Raw genomic sequence first — 19,862 nt, 5'->3', positions numbered from 1 at the left:
AAGAATTTCTGAAACTTTTAGTTGTTGACTTGAGTTGATAACTTATCAACTTGTTGATGACTTATCAACTTAAGTTGTCTAGTCATTGTTGGATTTGTAACCTTGCTGGTCATGGGTGAAGACTTGGGTTGATAAGCCGTCACTTAGATGCTGGCTTATCACCTCTAATCATCACTTTGTGGCTGAAATTATTACATACTGATTATGGGTGATGACTTGGTTTGATAGTCGTCACTTAGGTGATGTCTTATTAACTCAGGTCATCCCTTGGAAGCTGAAGTTGATGGTTTTTTGGTTGAGATGACGACTTGGGATGATAAGTCATCACTTAGTTGATGGTTTACCAACTCAGGTCATCACTTTATTGACAAACAGACATACTGAAGTAAAATAAGTATAACGTTCCACTCCGATATCGGACTAAGGTGAAACCAAATGCGTTGGAAAGAAGATTCAAAGATCTTTATTTTGGTATATAGTAGGACACCTGAATAGACATGCTAGGAGATACTCTCATTTAAAGTTGACCCTTGCTGGTGAATTTGTCAAAACTATATCGACAGAAAAGTCCTCAACCCGTCTTTGAGTTAGGAGGGTATTATGACCTCGATCAATATACAAAGATATAACTACATTATATATTTGATAATCACACATGTATCTACATTGAATAATTGGGTTCAAGTCTGTACGCATAGGAACAACGATTTATATTCTAGCCTAAAAATGTGGGGTGTTACAGAGATACAACTAAAAATCATAATTTAACTTACCAAAATCACCTAAGAAGTAATGCCCAAGTGATATAAGAACAAAATTTGACCTCAAAATTTGGTCAACAAGAAGCCGATGATGATGAACAAATTAAAGAAGAGATGATAATGAAGAAGAATATGATAACAATGAAGAAGACGTTTATCAATAAGGCAAGCAAAGTAACAACAAGCAACAATGAACAACAAATCAACAATAAAGAAAAGAGAGAGAAAACAATAATAAAAATGCGCAGAGAGAGAAATGATGGCATTTTTTCCCTCCTTTTATAATTATATTAGGGGTTACATTGGATCAAAGTGTAAATTAAAATTTTTTTGGGTCATTCTCAACTTTCTTAATCCATAATCAATTAATTTTCACCTATACCCAATTATTAAAACTTAAGTCAGCTATATCTAATTTTCAAAATCTTTTGTCACTTTTAACTGAAAACCAAATCGAAGGAAAGGTGTCTTTTAAGTCATCCCTCCACTCCACTGCTCTTGGTTTATTTTCTTCATATAGAAACATTTGTTGCAATCGATTAGGAGTATATTTTAGGACCTATTTTAATATCTCTCAATAGATGTTTCACCTGCTGAAATAGGTGGGTCATCTCTTGGAAGTTAACAAATAAAGTAGTGGTTCTGTTTTGATAACTTCCACCAGATTACCTATCTTTTGTAACAAGTGAGCCCTTTGTTGGATGAAATTGAATTAGGTCTTCCAAATTTCCAATACCACCACCACCACCACAACACCATCAACACCACCAACACTACCAACACTATCAATACTAGTACCACCACTAATACCAACACCATCACCAATACCAACACCTCCCCTATTACCACCACTGCCACCAACAACACCAAGACCAAGACAAAGACCAAGACCAAGACCAAGACCACCAACACCAACAATACTAACACCACCAACCCCCACCAACAACACCATAAACTCCATCCAAAAATACCACGACAGTCAACAGAACACAACGACAAAAACTAGAATTTTATCAGGTTCTTCTTACATACTTTAGCATTAAAACTCAAAATTGTTTATCCATTCTTGAAGATAATACAACTATAAATATTATTTTTTATCATTAACTAAAAATTCCTAATTTTTAGAAAAAACAATAAATGTAGAACTCTTCTCGAACTTTGTTACCTGTGAAGAGAGAGAAAATGATAGATACAAGAAAGAAGGAATTCGAAAATAACAACAAAACTATGTGCTCAAAAATAGAAAGAAAATTGATCTGTCGTGAAGGGTTGAACAATATGTTGAGTAGTTGTTGTTTGTATTACTGAGAGAGAAAGAAAAGAGAGAGAACTCGAGATTTGAAATGATGAAATATTTTTTCTAAAAATGAATGATTTGTATGGGTTGATTTGTATTTTGAAAAAGAATGACAAGTTTTTATAATGTTAATTTGGTCCCAGTTGATCTTAATTAATTTTATAAAAGAGATAAATTTTATCTATTTTAAAATAAATAAAATTAATTTTGCTAAAATTAGTTTTCATTTATTACGTTCAATTGCAGCTAAAAATGGATTTAGTATTAATTTAATATTAATATTAATTATGTAACGACCTAAAAATTTGATGAGATATGTCATATTTGGGATTTTGTATGATTTGACTATTTTACCCCTCCCAGTAGTTGAATCATGATATTTTTGAGGTGCGGAGTGATTGATATGATTTTCAATGCATTTTGGTATCATTTATGCGATATTGTGGTTTTTGATGGCTTCGAGAGCCTTATTTTGGAATTATGTAGATATCTTTTGATTCGTACAATGGATGGCTGAACAAACTATCCCAACAGCTCTGGAATATCGATTTTAGGCTGGGTAGACCTTTGGTTCAGGTCCTGGTGCACCCGAGCTCATTTCTCCTATTGGTCGGAAAGTTGGAAAATTAGAAATATAGGTGTGGGACCCATATTTGATTGACATGACCTTGGATGGAAAATACGACTTCTACAGTAGATCTGAAATATTGATTTTAGGGTGTTAGCATGTTTGGTATGATTTTTCTTCTTTTAAATCTCATTTTGACGCTCGATTTGGAAAATTGTGATTTTGGGTTTCGGGGGTCAACTTTGTGAAAATGATATTTTTTTGAAAATTCGATATCTCCATCGCGTCCAGAACATTGAAATTAGTATGGTTGTATAGTTCTTTTGCATGTATCGGACTCTGAATGAATCCCGAGCACCCCATTGAAGTCCGAATAACCCACAAAAAAACTGCTATTGCAGAAAATCTGCAATAAATAGCAGGTTTTCACCTTTTTTGGCCCATTTTTGCTTATTTTCATCTTGGTTCTTGGGATTTAAATGCTAAAATAATGTGGGATCTTAAAATTAAAGTTTGTGAGAGCTTGAAAAGCTAGATTAGCATCTTTTTCTTGGTTTTATTGCTGATTAAATGTAAGAATTCACCATTTTCTTAGTAATTTCTTGATTAATTTCTCAAACTCCCAAAAATCTTAGGGCTTAAACCCCAATTTCACTACTTTTTGCTTGAATAATATTTTTATCTTATAATTACTGTTTTTTCATCAATTTAACCCTTAAAACAACTTCGATTCTTGAATTTAACCTGAATTTTAAATATTTTACCTGGTAAAGCTCAAAAATATTTTTTCTTCGATTTCAACCCCTATTTTTGACTTGATTTAACTTGGATTTGTATTTTTAGGTTCCTAAAAAATCTGGGAAACATGTTTTTGAAGTAAAGTTTCAATTTTTTCCTTCTTTTTCGAAAATTCATTGTAGGGGTTCATTTTGACCCTAAACCAAAAGTAGTCTATAAGGGTGTCGTTAATTTTATCTTGATGCATAGATTTTATATTTGATATTTTTAGTGGAGTTCGATATTGTTCGTGAAACATAAGATCGCGGGTTCAAGTGTAGCAGACTGATTTCAACTTTCGAGGTAGGTTATGACTTAACTCTTTCAGACTTGGCTGGGTAGTAAATGATGATACAAAATGTATCTTAAGTGTGAAAACTAATCATGAAAAATGGATATTTATGTGTTGTGCCTGTGTGGGGGCCTATATGTGATGTAATTGTCGAAATTGAGTTATTATGTGATATGTGTGATCGTGTGGGGTCCTATGTGATATTGATAGCCTTGAATACATGTGAATAATTGTATTGTTCTATTAAAATGCTTATTGTGGTACCATTGATGTATTGTGATTATATTCATACTTTATTGACATATAAGACATGTGGAAATTCATGGATGAAATGAAAATAATGAGTGGATATTGCCTCATGTGGTTGTGAAAATATATCATTATGGTTGGTTTTTGAAATATATCATGTGGTTGATTTTGGAAATACTCATTGTTATTAGTTGCGAACACTACATCTTCATATCATACTTATTCATGTAACATTGGTACCACCGTGGCAACATCTGAGAAACACTAGCAACACCTTTTTAAAAGATATTATAACACCTTATAAAACCCTTTACGAGGGATATGCCGAAAAGGAGATATGGGATATGTGGATTGTATATGGGTTGACAACCCACCATGGGTCCTACATTGGGAAGATTTAGCTCCATTGGTGTATACGGGGATTGTGCGATGATCCCAGAGGTTGTGCGATGACATCATGCATCATCATCATCATCATATAAATTGCACTTACTTTATTGTGTTTAGGTTGTGTTGTATTGCCTTATTGACTTGTCATCTATGTATTTGTCTTACCTTTCTTTACTTGTATTAGATTATCTTGTATCTACATGTTCTCTATTATTCTATTTATATGTGACATAATGTATACTTGTGTTCTATATCTTGGTGTGTTTTTGTAATATATGTGAGATATATTAGAACTGCTAGTGAAAGCAGTGTGGGCTACCGTTATGGGATATTTTATGATTGTAGGTGATGTACCCTTAGTGTATATTTTATATGCTTTATTTACTTCTTTGCTTAGTCTCCCTATGATACATACTGAGTACAAGTGGACTGTACTCATGCCTACTATTCCCTTTCACTGTAGGTCCTAGCTCGAGTGCGCCTCAGCTTGACTGACTCGGGCAATTGTTGGATCTTCCAAGGTAGCAGTTGGACATCATGCATCCGAAGTGCACCTCTATATTTCTATAGCAGTTATGTCTTTATTAATATTCAGAGATAGTTATTATTCCTTTGTGGTTATTCTTTCGATGTATTTGACTCTTGGATTATATTAGTAGTTCTTACACTATTGACACCTTGTTTTTGGCATGATTGGTATTTTGGATAAGTTCTTTCCGCATTGTTATGATTACTTATATGGTTCGGCTTTGTTCTACAAGCCTTACCTTGAAATATTTTTGTATTTTTCTCTTTTCGTATCAATTTAGGTAATAGGCTTACTTGTCAAGGTATGCCACGACAAGTGCTATCATGACCCTTATTTTTGGGTCGTGAAAAATTAATTACTTAATTAATTACATGTACATATCTGTTTGATAATTTTCAACATATGAGTCATTTATTGTAACAATTAAAAACACTTGTTCCAACATATTACTCATCTATTGCCTTAGATGAGTAATACTTTGAAAATGACCAAACAAATAAAATAATCTGTTACAACAGATTAGTAAGCTGTTACAATAAATAAGTAATTGTTTGAAATGACAAAACAGATAAAATCCTATGTTGCAATGGGTATGCCATTTATTGCAACAGATGAGTATATCTGTTTGATAAATCCAACAGATGAATCATCTGTTGCAATGGATTATACAATAGTTGGCCATGTAATTACAATGAGATCAATTAAAATTGTAATTGAACGTATCAATTCATCTTTGATTTTAGCTAAATCAATTTAGTTGTTACAATTAATGGCTTGATTTGAACCATTTCAAGTAAAACTGGTCAATTGATCATCCTACTCAAGACGAACATAATAGTTGATCATGTAATTGCAATGAGATCAATTGAAATTGTAATTGAACGTATCAATTCATCTTTGATTTTAGCTAAATCAATTTAGTTAATCCAATTAATGGCTTGATCTGAATTATTTCAAGTAAAATTAGTCAATTGATAACCCTACTCAGGACGAACACAACAGTCGATCATGTAATTGCAATGATATCAATTGAAATTGTAATTGAACATATCAATTCATCTTATCTAAATCAATTTAGTTATTATAATTAATGGCTTGATTCGAACCATTTCAAGTAAAATTGATCAATAAATCACTCTACTCAGAACGAACACAACAATTGATCATGTAATTGCAATGAGATCAATTGAAATTGTAATTGAACGTATCAATTCATCTTTGATTTTTGCTAAATCAATTTAGTTATTACAATCAATGACTTGATTTGAACCATTTCAAGTAAAATTGGTCAATTGATCACCTTACTCAGAATGAACACAACAGTTGATCATGCAATTGCAATGAGATCAATTGATCAATTATTTTTGAACTTATAAATTTATCTTTTGTTTTTGTTAAATCAATTTATTGATTAATAATAATGGCTTAATTTGAATAAATAGATGACTAACCCGTTGCAATAGATGATACATATATTAAAAATTATTAAACAATTATAGACATCTGTTACAACAGATGATCAATCTGTTGCAATAGATGACGTATCTGTTGGAAATTATCAAACAGATATACACATTATTGCAACAGATGACACATCTATTGGAAAATATCAATAAGATAGTGTATCTATTGCAACATATAACCATCTGTTGGATAAAAAAATTTTCTTTCTAAACTAAAATAAAGATAAAATGAGGTCAAACATTTTTAGGACAACTCAAAAGTCAAAAGTTTTTTAAGTCTCTTATCTCGTCTTGTCTTTGTAATGACAACATCTTGTATTTTCAAATACCAAAATTACCTCCAATAAATATTCAAAACTATCTCTACCATTTTCTCTCAAAAAAGAATATTTTTCTTTTCTCCCCTCTCTTTTTATTATTTAAACCAACGACTATCATCACCTTTTTTTTTCCTTTCTTTCCTCTTTTGCCTTAGAATTCGGATCTCATCACCACCATTACAAAAATAAGAAATATATATACATGAGGTATGTGGTTTCACTAGTTTATATTCTATGATATTCTTGCCTTCTTGTCTTCTTCTTTGTTCTTTGCGTATTTCAGTGAAACTTATTATGTCTTCTTTAATGAAAAATAGTTATTTATATTAAATCGCTACAGAACAAAATCTTGTGTATATCATATTTTTTCACTTATTATTTATTTAAAAATTATTTTTTAATTAAATAATAAAAGTCATGACCCTTGAGGTCTTCCAACAGATAACATATTAGTTGAAATAGGTTGATCATCTATTGGAAGAACTCAAAACTTGGATGTCATAAATGTTTTGTTGATTTTGTTGTTGATGTTGTTTGTATTGGTGTTGGTATTGGTGTTTCAATAGGTGAAAAATTTGTTGGAAGATATTAAAATAGATTTTCCAACAAATTCCTTATTTTTTGCAACAAAAGAAATAGCTAATGGAATAAATCAAAATAGATCTTCCAAAATATTATCCATTTGTTGCAACAGATTAAACAACTGCTGGAATAAATCAAAATAGATCTTTCAACACATGGCATATCTATTTCAACAGGTTGGTCATTTTTACCATAGGCGTGTAATCTGCTGCAATAAGGGGGTCATCTATTGGAATTATTATTGAAATGTGTTGTATTTATTGAATTTTATGTTACCTTTTTTTTAAAATTATGTAGAGATCAACTGTAATTTTTTTTGTTTTTTCTCTTGTTTGTAGATAAAAGATGTAACACCCCGAAATTGGATCCCGAGAGTCACACGGTGCTTAGGGGCATAAGTGACCCCAAGCTAACCCTCCTGCTGTCATAACTCATAAGCAACTGGATAAAATGCTTAAATATATATAAAATTAGTGAAAACATAGAACTTCTCTGAACTTGATCAATACAAATGTGAACTTTACAAGATTACAACTCTACTTTCACAAAACGAAACTGAAACTGAATACATCAAATTCTACTGACTGTCTATGAAGCCTGTACTGGTACTGACTTTAGATAGCCGGGTCATGACTCCCAACTATCCAAAGAAAATACAATACTTCTCAAACTGTATAACTAACTTAAGCCCTTAAATCAAAAGGACTTATCACCTGCTGACTGGAAGCTGCAGACTGACTAAATGCGGTATCTGTGCTACAACTTGTACCTACATTATAAGACACTGTAGCACATAGAAATATAAGGGGGTCAGTACTTTAAGGAATGTACTGAGTATGTGGGGGTGTATGCAATTTTTTTTTAAATAATATCATAAATGTAAAATAAAATCATGCATGCTGATAATAGTGACTCTCTTTGCTTGATTTAAACTATAATATAGTTTCTCATAAATCATCAACAGTAGCACATGCTTTAAAATTTTCATAAATCATTGTACTCAACTCAAACTCTTTGACTCAAGACTTAGAGTGACTCGGTAATACATGAGAATTGATCTCTTATGGACTTGGGAGTTTCTTATAACCGACATAAACCATGTGAGCTGTATGGAGTCCAACATTTTTTCCTCCTAAGGAAGGAACCCGACATTGATGGGAGCGTTATACTCTGCCAGGGAGTATAACCTTAAACTCATCTTTGTGATCATAAACTCGGTGCTTTGGCCCTCAAATCTCAATCCTATGGTGGCACGTAGTTCTAGGGAAGTAGGATGTGTTGAACCCATACTTTCCGCTCGGTGCTGAATACTCCTCCTAGACATAGCTCAGAACGCGTTAGAAAATCCACCTCAATCAACTCAAGGATCTATCATAGAGACCAAAATCATAAATATATCTCATCTGTAAATCATAAATAATTTGTGGATTCCTAACTCGACTCAACTCAAAACAATCTTTCTCAACATTAAGTGGACTTGCTCATTAAATCATATCGAATGTCAAAACTTTGAGAAAACATCATAGAACTCATTCTTGACTCTCAAGCTCAAATATCAATATATATATTCAATAATCAAACTCCTCATGGAAAAGCATAAATCATGATGCTTATCTTAAATCACTTTAGAAATCATCATTTCATAATATCAATATATATCTCATGGCATGAATTTCTCAATATAAGAAATATGATGGAAAATTAATTATAAATATCAAACTTAATCAACTCAAATCTCGTAAATCATCAATAAAGTTGTTTGGGTGTAAACCCACTTGCAAAGATCATGAAATTACAATAGTAAAAATCAAATCTTTGGGCACAAAAATGAAAGGATATTCTTGTTCAATCCCCACATATCTTGATTATGATTTTGAGATGAAGAAACTCAATCGAAACTTCTTTCTCGCACTTTTGAGCTAAATTTCTTGATTCCTTGACTTAGATATCTTAAATCTTGAACCACTTGAAGGTATTTATGGAAGTTTCTTGAATTTTCTTGTAGAAGATTGGATTTTTGGGTTGAGAGAAAACCCTAGCTTCTTGAATGTTCTTGGAAAGAAATTGGAGAGAAATGAATTTCTCTTCTCTTCTTGGATATATATATAGAGGGTAAGAATGGGTGGAAAAGACCAAAATACCCTTGAGCAAATTCAAGAACTAGAACCCAATTTTTGGCCCTGGTGCGATAATCTAGGATCACAGTCCTTCACTGGATTTGGACAATTAGGAAACTACTCAGTGGTGCGATGCGGTGAAATTGCATTGTCACCTTGGTTGTGACCTGGAAGGGCACCGCGACGCGGTGGAATCATATTGGTGCACTGGAATTTGACAATCCTAATATTGAGCCTTGGCGTGACGCGTCAATATTATAGAGGCTCACTGAAAAATGAAAATTGCCATTTTGGCTGGCTACGCGATGCGCTAAAGTGCTAGGTGGCACATTGTCTCACTAAAATGACTTTAACCCTTCACCCGAGTGTTGGATTTCGGAAAATTTGGTATTGATAGAAAGCTTATTCAATGATCTAAAGAAAAAAAGTCAAAATTAAGGAAATTCTACATGGTTCAAGCATCATTCACTTTGGAAGTCATTTCCATATACTCAAAAGACGGATTTAGACTTAAGGAGCGATTGGGGTATTACAAAAGATGTCTCCCAAAAGAAAAAAAAAAGTGAATGTGGGATCAAATTTTGATCGACCAATTTAAAAGGCTAGAGTAAAGATGGTTTCTCAGAGGAATAAGCTGCTTGCAAACCGCTGTACTTTATATATACAAGGTATGTGTTGCTGATCAGTTTATCATGAATACAAACATAAAGTATAATGATTTTGTGAATGTTGATTTTTACAAAATTAATCCTTAAAGCAAGATCTTGCCTTTTAAAGTTAAGTTTGGTAGGTCCGAACTGATAAGGCGTAAGAACCTAAATGGTGGTATGGATACCTCGCTACAGTCTAATGATGGGTTTGCTAATATTTATATTTATGTGTGTATTTTTGAGAAGGGATACAGATTTGATGGTAGTGTATATTTTTAATAGTGATAGGACTAGTTTTAAGGGTTCAATGGTTTGTTGAAATGCCTCCGAATCCTCTCACTGCAGCAAACAAGAATGGAAATCCTATAAAAATTACCCAGGTCCAAATTTATATGGATGGGTTGCTCAGGGAGATGATTATAAAGAAGAAGGTATTGTAGAAGAATATCTATGAGAGAAGAGGGAGGGAGCTATTGAATACTATATCATCTAAACCTTATTACAGAAGAAACACAAGGTTTGAAAGGAACTTATCTGTAATGCACACTATAAAATGTGCTTCGAGGGATGATTTTTTTCCTGAGCAATTAGAACTCAGACTATAAATGCACATTCATCTAAAGTTGTGCATTTTACAGTCTGAGATCTAATTTCTCACGAAAAAATCATCCCTCGAAGCGCATTTTACAGTGTGCATTTCAGATGAGTTCCTTTCAAACCTTGTGTTTCTTTTGTAATAAGGTTTGATATGATATAGTCTTCAATATTTCCCTCCCTCTTCTCTCACAGATATTATCCTACAACACCTTCTACTTTATAATCATCTCCCTAAGCAATCCATCCATATAAACGGGATTTCAAATTTTGTTTACCGTAGTGAGAGGATTTGGAGGCCTTTCAACAATCCATTGAACCCTTAAAACCAGTTCTATCACTATTAAACATCTATGCTATAATTATATCTTTATCCCTCTCCAAACTATACACATAAATATAAACATTAGCAAAACCATCATTAGACTGTAGCAGGGTATCCACATCACCTTCTAAGTCCCTCAACATCAGTTTAGACTTACCAAACTTAACTGTAAAAGGAAAGATCTTATTTTATTGATCAATTCCTAATTGGTAAGAAATAACATTCACAAATTATTGTATTTTATGTGTGTTTTTCACGATTACCTGATCATGTCATGACTTGAGACTACCCCTTGGTCGTGACAATGGTGCTTATATCTATAAGTGAATACCAGCTAACCCATGAGCTGGTACCTGTTGCGAGTACTGAATATCATAATAATAAAGGACATATGCAGAAACAACTGATATGCCATAAGGTCTTAATACTAAAAATGCAACTGAATTCACAAGTTTGGAACATCTATCTAACTAACTTTTTGAACGTCTAAAAGCCTCTAACTGACTAAGGAGTTGATGGGACAAGCTTCCAACTAACTTCGACTGAATGAAAACATTGAACTACTGAAATAAATGAAATTATCAATCATGTTCCCAATAGATGAGAACTTACCACTACTGCTGTTGAGTAATGCTGAAATATCTAACTGTGATTGGGAAACTTCCAAACCTATGATATTAGACATCATAGCACAAAAAAGAGTATGCGGTCAGTACTTTGAATATAATGGTATAGGAGATAAGGTTAGGCTGAAATGCATGGTTTAACTATACATGAATTAGTGACTGACTGAATAGCATGAGATAACTGAACATGATTTCATGAAAGCAGAAATATCTAAGAATGCAATACCAAGCATATAATATTTCTAAAATAATTTATAAACTGAAGTACTAAAATTTGATAACTGAAAGACTGGTAATCTACATGCTTTGTTAAGAAAAACTGAACTAAATTTTGGACTGAATACTGCACTGAGACAATGGGAGATATCATCTAACCGACATGCTTCAATTTGAGTTAATTGGGGTCCAACCTATAACCCCAGTTGGAAGAATGGGAGTACCATGACATAGGTACTAACACTGGCTATGTGGATCTACTTATTTGGTGTCCCAAAGTACTAGGGAGTCAGTCCTAAACTGGTGGGTGGCCCTTAAGGGTGTCAGTTCTAAACTGGTTGGTGACATCTCATAATCCTACGTTGGCTACGTAGTTCTGGAACTTAGGGACTACTACTAAGGACTCATTCCTAACTGACGGGTGATCCCCTATCCCTAGGTTTGGTCGGTACTAAATCCTACCCCCCAATTGAACTGACATTGATTACTGGACTGAGCTAAGCTTAACTGAATAAACAACTGATCAAAAATAACTGTCTGAATAACAATACTCATATTTCATCTGAAATCATTCTGAAGATACTAAAATTATGTGAACAACTAGGTATCGAGTGTTCATAATCCACCAACACTAAATGAAAATAACAATAAGGACATATAAAAGGTTTGAAAACCATATTTGAGAATCATTATTCAAAACATATTACTTTGGCATTTCATCAAACACATGGAGATCAAGACCTTAACATGGGGATGCCTTTAAACATAAGGAGATAGCATGATTACATGACAAAAACGATAAATTGAGGATTTATTATGGCTCACATGATAATGATATAGGAATTAAAATATTCAAAACATACTATAATCTATTCCACTTGAAAACATTTATAATCAAGTTGAAATAACCAAAGATTCATGAAGATAGTTCAACATAATCATGTAAAAACTCATAATTTAAGATCAAAAGGGGGTTCTTGGACTCTATAGGTTAAAAAGGGCCCATAGAGGAATATCACACATACCTTAAACCCTTAAGCTTAAAAGAGAAACACCAATCTTGATGCTTTATTGAAGGTTATTGGATTTGAAAACTTGAATTCTTGGTTTCCTTAGATAGAAAGTAAAGAAAATTGATATTCTTGGGAGGTGATTAGGGTTTCTTTGAGAGGAAAATTGAAGAAGATGACAAATAATACCCTAACCGATGTTAGAATTCATGAATTGACAAATTGCATTAAGGGGGAATAATACAATTTCCCCTCAGACGAATAAATTAGTAACTGAAATGCTATTTTCAGGGTCACCGCAACGCAATGAGGGTTCCATCACTATTACCACCCGTGACGAGCTGCTTGAATCATGATCCAAACATGACCCAATCCACATCCCAAAAATTCAAAAGTTCTCTGAGACATGCTCTTTACAACCATGAACATGAATTAACTCAAAATCCAATGTCTCGGGGTCGGAAAAACCTATTTTAAAATCCTCGAAGTTAAGAGGCCTTCAAAATGACCAAGTCCCCAACACTTAGTGAAATATTTAGGTTTTAATCCTCTTATGCATGTAACTAGGAGATGAACTGAGCTAAGTATAATACGAGATATTACAGATCAGTAATACATACCTCACATATATGAAAGTGGATCCATCCATTTGCACACACCTTATTCTTCCTACCCCTCTGTTTCCATCAATGACCAAAATAAAATAGTATTTTATCTTTAGCATCTTTAGTTCCCATCATGAAGTTGTGTACAAAACACAAAAATATAGCTTGATTGAATCAACAAATTAGCTACCTATTGCAATGGATGACTCATTTGTTGGAATTTATCAAATAGACTGGTATGCTATTGCAACAAATTACATATCTGTTAGAAGAAAATCAAAACAAGTATTGCTAGTTTTTTGATTTAATCCAACATATCACTAACCTGTTGCAACAGATGGGTCATATGTTGGAACAACTCAATGAAAATAGTAATTAATTTAATATAAATAAACGATTATTGGAAAGGTGAAAAGTCATTGTTGTTCACCTTTTTTATATCTATATACATTTTTTAAATTTAAATAGTCAAAAAGTCACTGATTTTATTTAATTAAGGGATGTAATTATTAAAAAAGAGGTGAAGAGTCGTGGCTTTTCAACTAACAAATTTAAATTCGATCCTCTATAAATAGGTCTCTCCTTACTCATTCAGTCTACTACACTTTATTTATTTCTTGCACCTTGTCTTTTATAAAAATACCATTACATCTTCAACCACTTCTCTTCAAAGAGAAGATTCCTTTTTCATCCATTGAGGTATGTTTTTTATTTCATTTTGTAAAACTATCTGACTCTTTTCCTTTCATTAGTTTTTTATGATTTTTATTAATGCATGTGTGTTCTGGATATGGATGATCGGGGTTGGGACATGGTGATTCTTTGTGATACAGTGCAGAAACTTGAAAGGCATATTCATGAAATCTAGTGAGTGTTGGGCTCCATGATATCAAGGCTGCTTTGTGAGATTAATAGGCTAAGGAGGGCCGTGCTGCTATCGATTAACGATTAGATAGTTGACGATAATAATAATAATAATAATAATAATAATAATAATAATAATAATAATAATTAGGTTATATTGCATCAGATCACCTGTTGGAATCAACTTTGGGTTATGTTGACATATGTGAGTCATCTGTGGAAATAGATGATTCATCTGTTGCACCGATGATTCATCTATTGCAACAGATGACTAATTTGTTGCATCAGATGATTAATTTATTGTATCAAATAATTAATTTGTTGTGACAGATGATCTATATTTTTAATTCATATTGCAGCATTATAGAACCATAAACATGAATCCAACATATGAGTTTTCTGTTAGAACAGATGACTCATATATTTGATTCGTGTCTGGATTCTTCTTTCCATTATTGAAAAAACAGTAGTAGCAGTATACCCAGATGAGAAATTCAACTATAAATCATTATTTTTATTACCAAGAATACCTATGAAGTAATGCCAAAGTGATGTACCAAATAAAATGTGACCAAAAAATTGGTCAAGTAGCAGCAGTAGTGATAACAACAACAACAATGGTCAACAAGAAAAAGATGATGACGATAATGGAGAAGAAGATGATGATAATGAAGAAGAAGATGATGAATAAAGTAGCAACAACAGTGAACAACAAAAATAATGAAGAGAAAGAGAAAATAATAAATAAGAAGAGAGAGAAATGCCACATTTTTATTCCTTCCATTTTTAGTTCTATTATGTTTTACATTTGGATCAAAATACAAATTAAAAAACTTGTGGGATATTCTCAAATTTTCCCAACTTTCTTAATCCATAATAAAGTAATTGACACCCACTCTCAATTATTAAAATTTGAGTTACCTACACCTCATTTTAAAACTCTTTTGCCACTTTTAACTAAATTGCCCCAGTATATTGACAGTTATTTTTTGATAAGTCATGCTTCCATCAAACTAGTACTCATTTTAGCAAAATAATAATTTCATATACCTATAATATTAAAATTCTTCACCATATCTTTTCCCATCCAAAAAGTAGTTCCAATTATCTAGACAAAAGGTACATAGAAATTTAATATTTGAGCACTAAAGTCTTTCTTTCATAGTTGATTTATACTATTCATTGCACTCCCTACTATGTGAGTAACTATAAGTAAAACTTCCATAAATCTCAATAACTTTATCCCTAATTACACCTTATCTATATTTTTATCCAAGTTTCATAAAATTCATGTTTTTCTATTTTTCGATACATATTTTTACAAGAGATACATCGCAGTAGATACATCTAATAATATAGTTAATGTGAGTTAAAAAAATGAAAATTATCTTAATTGAGGAAGAAATCATGCTTCATATGTTGATATGCATGTCAAAATCCCCAGAAAACATAATTAGTTATAATGTTGATATTCAAAAGAAAAGGAGCGTTGATTTTTTCCAAAAACAATCTTCTCCTCTCTTATCAATTTTTTGTATCTCTTTTTCTTTTCAACAATTCATAATGAATATCTTTGTGTTATTACGACATTCTGGTGTTTAGCTTTCTAATATCAGGTATAAAGGGCATAAGAGTGATGACATTGTAATCGGAGAGAATGAAACATATAAAAAGTTGTTTTTTTTCAATTTCTACAGAACTCAAAATCGATAAGACAAGGAAAAAAATGAAAGTCTGATACATATTGAGGAAAATTCATCTCTATTGTTGATTCGTAATGATATGAGGGTCAAGCTATATATAGAGGTTAAAATAACTCTGTCAAGATTTGGGATGTATCAACTGTGCATCAGTACAATCGATAAAGATGAAAGAGAGATTTTGTTTGAGAGTGAGATTGAAGATCTTATTTGTTTAGAGGGTCCAAAAATTAAAGGACTAGCATTAGCTGTTGTTGATTCAAAGATTTCAAGGTATTCATCTTTGGTAGATATTAAGGTGAACAATACAATAATAGATTACAACAATTCAGTTGTTAAGAAAGGCCATATTTACAAAGACAAAAAAATATGTGTGTCTGTAATGTCAAAGTATGTCATTGATCATTGCTTTAAATTTAAAGCCAGGAAATCTAGCGAACAAAAGTATGTATTTATTGTTGTTTGATTTTACCTAAAATACTAAATATTTTTCACGTTTAAAATATAATATTGGTATTACATCATTTTACATCAAGATACATCTAAATATAACAACCTCAAAGCGTATTTATTATAGAGATACATTTAGCATTATACTTAATATTGAATAATAATGTTGAATGTTATAAAAAAAGATAAATAACATAGCATGAATGCTACAACTATACATGCATTTTTTAGTAGATTGTATAATGGAATTTATAGCAAGTATTACACAATATGTGGTAGTGCAACTTTCTAAAATTGATAATCATCATGGGTTTCTTAATTAGAGATACATTTGTGAAAAAAGGGTATGATGTGAATATGCTTTGTTATTTTATAGCTATGTCCTAAAATGTTATTCGGTTGATTGTAGTTGGATTTGTAAGGTGTCTTACTGAAAGTCTTCAGGAATCTTCAAAGTAAGGGTGTTTCATAATGTGTATACCTAACCTTTGAAAGATAGAATGTTTACCCAAGTTCAAGCTATGGTTTTGTTCGTTAGAGATTTTACTGCTCCAAAACTAGTCAATCATAAGAGAATACACACACCAACTGACATAATTGAAGATATTAAATTTTCTTTTAGTGTGGACATTAATTTTCAGAAATCATGGAAGGCCATGGAGCATGCAATTAAGATACTAAGGAGGAAACCAGCTAATGGTTACTATCAAATGGGTAGATACATACATATATATCTATATATATATGTATATATATATACATATATTATGCTTAATTTGATGTATTCTGAATTACATATTAGGATGCTTAAATCTTAAGATAACAAGTTTATGTATCTATTCGTAGCCTTACATCCATTAATGAGAGGTTTCAATTTCACAGATTAGTAGTTGTGGTGGATGGGGATCATTTGGGTGGCACACATAAATAAATATTTCTCTCAACAAACACTATTGATGGGACAGGTACGTTAAATGAATCATTTAAATATAAAGTCGTAATTTGATTTTATTAGTCTATTTATCTGTTTTCAATGAATTACTTAATTGGTGGTAAATTTATGAAAGACATAAGATACATTTTATGTTTTTAGGATGCATATAGTCAATTGAATATGATGGTGTAGACTCAAAAAATAAATGTTCAGGGATTTGTTTTTTTGAGCAGTTTAAATATGCCTTTGGGGAGCGTAAAAATATGCATGGTGTATTTGATTGTAACGAAAGCATAATTAGGACTGTGGACATTGTGTATTCTAATGTTCCATATTTTTCATGCCTTTGACTTCTTTGAAAGAATGTATGCACAAATTTCAGAAGCAGTAAAGACAGACTTAACGATGTGTGCTATGCAATGGAAAACATATACATACAAGAAGATTTTGTTTTTGTTTATGAATAAAGTTGGCAAGGCAGATCATAGAATAAAGGAGTATCTAAACAAGACTGCATATTAAAAGTGGGCAAGAGTGTATGCACCAGTTAACCGTGGCAGAATTATGACTTCATATACAGCTGAATGTATCAATAAAAACTGATTGAGGTGTATGACTTGCCTATCTTATATTTTCTAGAACAACTAAGAATACTATTTGAATCTTAAAATTACAAATATGGAGAAAGATCATAATACACAAAAACAATATTGGAGAAAAGATTTGAAAATATTCTAATGCTAAATACATTGAATCTTCTCTATTGATGGTTAGTTATTTTATTTTTTTAGCCTATAGAAATATTTGAGTTTAGCCTATAGTTAGTGATACATTTGATTCAATATTTATTTTGTGTTTATTGATTTTGTATCATCATTTGTGTTCAGTTTTTATATCTAAAATATATCACTGCTTCTATGTATCACTTTCTTAGATGATGACTTTTTTATACGTTAAGGATCTGTCCTCTTATGTTTACTCTGTTTATGATAACGGGAGAAGGTACATTATATGTGTAGATAGTACAACATACAATTGTGAAAGGTTCTCTAATACCCCATAACATCCTCGCTCATTTCAGCTCACGATTTCATGTTAAAGGGGGTCCAAGACTTAGAAATTTCAGTAAGTGTTGGACGTAGTAATTTCCAAGGTCCCTAAACTTTGATGATTTTATTTTTGACCTTTCCGACCTTGGGACATCAATTTTTGAGTTGATTCATGATCGGGGTAGTTAAAAGTACATCTCAGGGCATTTTGGAAATTTTGGACGAGCGTAAGGACATATTTGAAAATCCAAAATAGTAAGGGCACCGGGATATACCCATGGCGTGAGGCCTAGCCGATCACTTTGGAGCCCGCGGTGTCCCCTCCCCTTTTGTCCAGCCTTTTGTTGCTAAAAAATTAAGGGCATTTGGGTCATTCCCTTCACCCAATCAGTCCATAACATGAAATTTAGCTCCCCAAAGAGCATTATTTGCTCTTTCATTCACAAATCCTCTCAAAAGAAGCCCTACTTTCCTCAATAAACAACCCTAACCCATTCTCAAGGAACCAAGGAATTCAAGCTTCAAACCTCAAGAAATTCCCAAGAATCTTCACAAAATCACCTAGTGAAGTATATGTGATATTTATCCATGGGTTCCTTTCACCCACGGAGTCCAAAAATTCCTTTTTGGTTTTAAATTATGATTTTTCATGTCTAAGTTGAAATATCTCCATAAATTTCTTGCTAATTCAATTACAAGCTATGATTATGAGTGTTTTCAAGTTGAATAAGCCATTACATGTTTTAAATGTTGTAATCTTCACGTTAAATCCATGAGTTATGATTTTAGTATTGTAATCATGTTATTCTCACATGCTTTACTCATCCCCATGCTTAATTTCATGACTCTCATGTGTTTGATGAAATGCCTAAGTGTTGGGTTTTGAACAATGATCCCCTATTATGGTTTTTAAATCTTTTATATGACATTATGGATAATTCCATTCAGTGTTGGTGGGTTATGAACACCTGATACGTATGTGATTTACATAAATTCATTTTTTCTAGTACTCAAATAGTTAATCCATGAATCTTATCATTATACTCAGACATTTATATACATAACGAGAACTATCAGTTATGTAATAGCATTCAGTTGAGTTTAGTTTAGTTCAATACTAGTGTCAGTTCAGTTAGGTGTAGGATTTAGCATCGAGAAAACCTAGGGATAGGGGCTCACCCACCAGTTAGGATTGGGTCCTTAGTAGCAGTCCTTAAGTTTCAGAACTACGTAGCCGGCATAGGGAGTCTGAAAGCCGTGTTTGTAATACCCTATATTTTGGACTAGAATGAAAATCCATCATTCCTATGCGTAGATGTTTCAAAACCCTGGAATCCTATGTAAATTTAGTGTGTTAATCAATTATGTAGTGTGGGAATCTATTTGATCATGAATTTAGATCATATAGGTCCCTTAACTCAAGTACAAGTTGAAAGCTTTCCTATCGTTCAAGTTTTAGTAAGCGTCAAAACTTGGGTCAAATTCAATCGA

This window comes from Capsicum annuum, chromosome 1 (genome assembly GCF_002878395.1).
Source record: "Capsicum annuum cultivar UCD-10X-F1 chromosome 1, UCD10Xv1.1, whole genome shotgun sequence".
Taxonomy (NCBI): domain Eukaryota; kingdom Viridiplantae; phylum Streptophyta; class Magnoliopsida; order Solanales; family Solanaceae; genus Capsicum; species Capsicum annuum.
The sequence above is the reverse complement of the archived record's forward strand: the minus strand, read 5'-3'. Positions refer to the sequence as shown.